This window comes from Thermobia domestica, chromosome 12 (genome assembly GCF_964235325.1).
Source record: "Thermobia domestica chromosome 12, izTheDome1.hap1.1, whole genome shotgun sequence".
In the NCBI taxonomy this organism is placed as follows: domain Eukaryota; kingdom Metazoa; phylum Arthropoda; class Insecta; order Zygentoma; family Lepismatidae; genus Thermobia; species Thermobia domestica.
The window spans coordinates 123,770,904-123,776,903 of NC_137465.1; positions in this window are offsets into that span (position 1 = coordinate 123,770,904).

Sequence of the window (6,000 nt, forward strand, 5' to 3'; positions counted from 1 at the left end):
AAAATAAAATAGCTTTTTGTCTAACAGAAGTTTAAGAGCTCTAAGCTAGATATAGTGAACATAAGTAGCTCTGAATAACTCTAGGTTAAACTAACCTACTTCAACCGAAGCTAAACATATGACACATCTATGGAAATTAGTGTGTCATAAGGTAACTACAATCAAAATTAAATTAGCTGACGAAAACTGACGTTTCTATATTAGTTTCAAAAGCAATGCTAATATACGGTGAGACGTAGATTTGTCCTGAGAAAAAGCACATTTATGCTGTTCTTATCTACTCTATCTAAAGTAAATCTAAGGTAAGAACTGTAAGATCATCTATCAAATATGACTTTTTAAAGCAAGTTGAAAGAAACACAACATACATTCTGCGTAATTATTTTCTTGTTGGAAACCTAAAATAAAATTAATATGAAATTATTAAACATTTTAGATATTACTTTGAACATTTTATTTAACTTGAATTCGTGGTAATATTTATTGTTAAGAAATACCAATGTTAACTTAAAAAAAAAATTGTCTCATCTTAAATCAATTGAATAATCCTGGAGAACAATGCAACAGAAATCACACCTTATTTTGGAGGTTTAAAAACGAAAGACTTTTCTTATAGACTTGATAAAAAGAATATGGAAACAATTCCTCTTGATAAACACGGAAATTAGATAATTTGTAGTACATCAGTACTCTCTCGAGCTTTCACAATAATAACTTACGAATGGTGTAAAATAAGTATTCAAAAATAAATCAATTTTGAACCGTAGAACGAAATTAAATTAATAAACAAAATACTTCTAATTTAAATAACTAACCGACTTTAAATTCACATTCAAATGAATATGATAAGATGATAACTGCCTTCCAATTGATTACACAGGCCTGCATTATTTCGGTTGTGTCATGTTTTCTTATCATTGGATGATGGATTCCTATGTATCTTGGGGCGCTTAATTTAAAAAGGACCGTAATTTTTTCCACCACGTCAGAATTTGTTGCAATTGCAATGTATCGCAACGTGTTATAGGTCTAAGCATTACAAATATGAGACGTACGGACAGATATCAGAACATAGGAAATGTGCCATCGGTTTGTTTATGATGAAAGCGAATTGTTGGAAACAAACCGGTAGATGACAGCACTTGGTGTACACTGCAACTGTTAGTGTTGGTGCAACTGTTCGTAAGTATCCTCCGCGATCAAAAGTGCGTGTGTCGGCGGAGCAGCAAATATACTGTGTTCGACATGGTAACAAGAGATTTTAAAACGTCTGCAGATTCATTTTGTTGCATCTGTGGTAAATTCATGTTGGAAAGGCAAAAAGGACAGATAACAACGTTCGTAGAGCAAGTGTATTTCGCGTATTTCGGTTGCTGAAAAAGAAACGTGGGTCGCCTTTAAAGACGTAGTAACCAAGTTTCTGGGCAACAAGAAGGAACTGAATTTCAAGTCTATTGTTGATACTATGCTGCAGAAGTACGAAAAGTTAGACTGTTCCATGAGTTTGAAGGTTCATTTCCTACACTTCCATTTGGACTACTTCTCGAGAATCTGGGTGCTGTTAGTGAAGAGATGGGTGCGAGATTCCACCAGGACATTCAAGAAATGGAAAAGTGTTACAAAGGACGATGGAATACAATAATGATGACGGACCGTTGCTGGATGTTGCATCGAAATGAACACAGAAAAGAACATGCACGGAAAAGTCGGAAACACAGCATGACAGATCTAAAGGAACGTCGACACAACGCCTAAACTCGTCATTAGTTATTTTCTATTATATTCTATTCTATTTTCTTCCATTGCTAAGCCGCATAATACCACGTGTTTTGCAGAACAAACCAACTATGTCTTTACGTCGCATATTGTGATATTTTTCGACATATTCAGTACTATATTTGGTACATTGCCATTTGCAAACACTTCCGACGTGATGGAAACAAACTGAGATCCTTTATGGATTAAGCGCACCAAGATACATAGGAATTCATAATCAAATGTTGAAGAACAGAACCATCGTAGGCTAGTGTTATTATAAAACAAGTTAAATAACTGAATAACTCTTATATTACAATTATTTAGTATACTACAAGTAATTTAAGATTTTCAAATTAGCGTATTTTACTTCAAGTATTATTTTATGTAAAATAAACAAATTGAACAATCACCGACGAAAAAAACAGGCCTTTATACTTTTCTTCGTAATCCTGCGCCCATTGAAGAAAATACATTCCAAGGTGGGACAACCTTCACTCCTCCTATAACACCAGTATTAGATAAATTAATGTACAATTTCTTTAAAAGAAATATTTATATACTGTACAGACATATTATTACAGATATATAGACAACAATAAATCTAAACAAATATTTGTTTTCATATAATTCAATCAATATGTTTTAAGATTGTTTGGATCTGAATCTATAAATAAGTAACCTAAAAATAGTGTTTATTACTATTTTCGAATCCATAAATGTAACTCATAATATATAATTTTGAAGACCTGCAAGCTAATTATCCTTAAGGTCACATAGTATTTATTTCAAATTAAAATGGTCATTTTTAACTCTAAATGAGAAAAGGTTCTATTAAACAAAAATTTAAAAAAAATGATATGTAATTTTTCCTTTCCTTCAAATTTAAATTTTTCTTAAAAACTATTTATCAAATTTGCCTAAATCACTTTCGAGAACACATTGAAGTTCCTAGTCCTACTTTTACATATGTACGTGCTGTTAGTAAGACCATAAAACTTGGTAATTCATGGGCGTTACCCGAGAAAAAAATAGGGAAATCTTAGAAGCAAATAAGAAGTGAAGAAGGCGTGAAAATAAAGCTATTGTTGTTATTTTGGAAATAAAACAACGAAAACGTTGAGAACAGTATGCTAAATAACGTGATTTGACTTTAAAATGTAATTGAAAAAAATTTCAGTTTACAGCACTTCATCGGCATTAAGTTTGTACTTAATGCAATAAAAAAGACATATTATCAATTTACGTTTATGTCTGTTTTACCGGTCCGTAAAAATTCTTTTAATACTTCTTTCCAAACACGAAGGTGAAAGTTACATTTTGCTTTCTTATGTAAAGAAATCTTTGGAGTTTAACGTACGACGATTATGCTTATTAGGCTAAGGAAGATGATGGTCAATGCAAGTGAATCATGATGGAAGAATTGGTAGAATGAGAAAGTGGGAGGAAATAGGTGTACCCCGAGAAAACCCACGAGCGTTATGTTGTCCACCACACACTTACTTGGGATCGAAAAAGGGATCCTACGCACCAGAGGTAAACGCTCTACCATTGAGTCACCGTGTCCTCTTCTTATTTACAGAATACAAGCATGAGAAAAAACAATTCTATAACACGTTTAGTAAAAACAGAGCATGAAACTTATCAATATTTTCGTAACGTGTTATTTAATTTGCAGGATTATCTTTTAGGCCATTGACTTATACCTAGGCTATATGATATTAATTTTCTGTTTGTTTTGAAATAAACTTAAATTTGAATTATGAATCTACAAAAATTTCTTTTTAGTATTCAAAATTAATTTACTTTATAAAACGTTTGAAGACCAGAGCACCTTGGGTTCCAAACTTAATCTATTCCAGAATCCATTTCGAATTTCAAGACAATATTTCCCTTTTAAAATAATGGAAAGTGGATTCATTCGTTTCAAATCCGAATTTTCAAAATAATTTTTAATACTGGAACCTACATTTTAAGGTAAAATATTAACAGATAATAATAAAGATTTAAATTTGTAAACTTTAAAGACAAAAACCTTTATTTACCTTAAAAAAGAATAATTATTTGTATATGGAAACTGAAAGAGAGGAATTATTGCCTGGAAGCTACTCACTCTACTTAACAGCAAGTAATTAAATTTCTAGTGATTTTACTATTTGCATTCTTTATCTTTTCGTGTCTTTTAGTATACTACCACTTGTAAAGAGCTTGGAACTACTAGTTGTAGTGTCTTCAGAACAACTGTTCCAAAAGTATCTAATGGATAGAATTTTTGAGCTTTACTATAATACTGTATTATAAAATTAGATTTTTTAATTTTACTCCCCCTAATTATGCCGTGTAGTCTAAAAAAGACATTGATCACGATAAAAATTAAAAGAATTGAATGAAGAAAGTGGGAGGAAACAGAACAACTCTGAGAAAATCCACACACTAAAAGTCTACCTACCACAAACCTCACTTCGCAAATGTTGAATGATGTTACCATTGAACATATTAACACACCCGTTAACAAGGGCTTTATTTGGATGCCATTTCTCACAACTCGTACTGAAACGTACATGAACAATGTGCTGAGCATTTGAATTTTGAAGGGAAATTTGCTCGAGTATTTCGTTCTGGGTCCAAATTATTCGCTTTTGGGGTGTTAGGATGCTGGATGCAATACTATATTACAATAAGTTAAACTCACTTGTTAAATATTAAAATTGGCACTGCAGTGGCTCAGGGACAGAGTGCTCATTTCTGGCGTGTATAGTCTTTATTTAGGTGGAATTTGTAGTGTTAAAAATCATATGCTTGTGTTGTCCTGTTATTTCTCACTTTCTGTATTACAACATTTCGTCCATTATTATAATTTTTTTTCCTGTAGTCTCGAAGTATAATCACAGGTTACAGAACTAATAGAAAAATAATGCTAATAACATTTAATTTCTACAAAGTAAGGCACATTCAAATAGATTTGACGAAGAAATTAAGACAGTCAAAGAAAGCAGATTTATCACCATCTTTATAAATCAATGGGATAGAAACACTGTTATAAGAAATCATTCGTGTTACTGGTTTGAATAATAAATAAATAGGTGCATTTTTATAATTGCCATGAAAGATAATTTTAAAGTTCATATTGATTTTTCTTTAGAAATTCCTTCCCAAGTGGTGATAATATTAAATATTTTCTATGTGATACGATGTAGAAATGAACTTTAGTTTGGTTGCAAACACATTTACTATTCTCTTAAAAAGAGTATTTTTTTTTTTTTTTTTGCCATTCAACAATAATTTCTTCCATTTTCAGAAAAGATATGTCTCTCGTTTATTCAAATTTGTTATCTTAACTAAATAGGAAATTGTATAGTTAATTAAGCATACAACCAAATTTTAACACAGTTTGTAAGAAAACAAATGTGTAACATTCGTTCTGAAAACTGATGGGAGAACTTACACTTTAAGAAAATAAAAATTATTGTTTTCTTAAAATTGATCATTCGATAGATGACTAGCAACTGTTATCTTATTGGTGACCAAAGCTATGACAATTTTGAAATACAAGGTAACACAATACAATTTGTATAATCAACAGAGTGTTTCTAACTTACTTTTCATTTTAATTTTATAAAACAAAGTATTGATAGACATTGATGATTTCATGATATCTTTAGTAATAAAGGTTAGGTTGTAACGGCAAGGTATGATGAGGAAACTGCAACTGTGTAAACTATATTCTACATTTTTACTGACTCTGTGGATGAGTTTATCTCAACCAACATTGGGCAATGTTCAGATCGCAGTCAGTTGCATAGGACAGAAGTGAAGTACTAACACAGTCGTAAAGTGATGTTATGGCTGAAATCCTGTATGTTTGCGTTACACAATGAATTCTGGAGAATCACAAAATATTGACACATAATTATATTATCTTTTTAAATTGTTTGTTAAATTCGTAATATTAAAGTGTTTTATTTTAATGTTTTATTATTTTTTGCATTAATTTATAGATTGAAGTCTTTCCAAAAACTGATTTCTAAATGATTAGCGTAACCTTAGCTAAAAAATATTCTGTTTACAGTTTGGTTTGTAGTTCGTTTTTGCAGAGAATCACGTATAAAATTTTGTAAAGTTGCTTTTATATCATTGTATGTACAATATGAAACTTATACGTCAGTTCTTGTATCTTTTGAACTATAAACTAATTTAAATGTATATTCTTCATGTAACAAATATTGACTAGTATCTGTGAAAAGA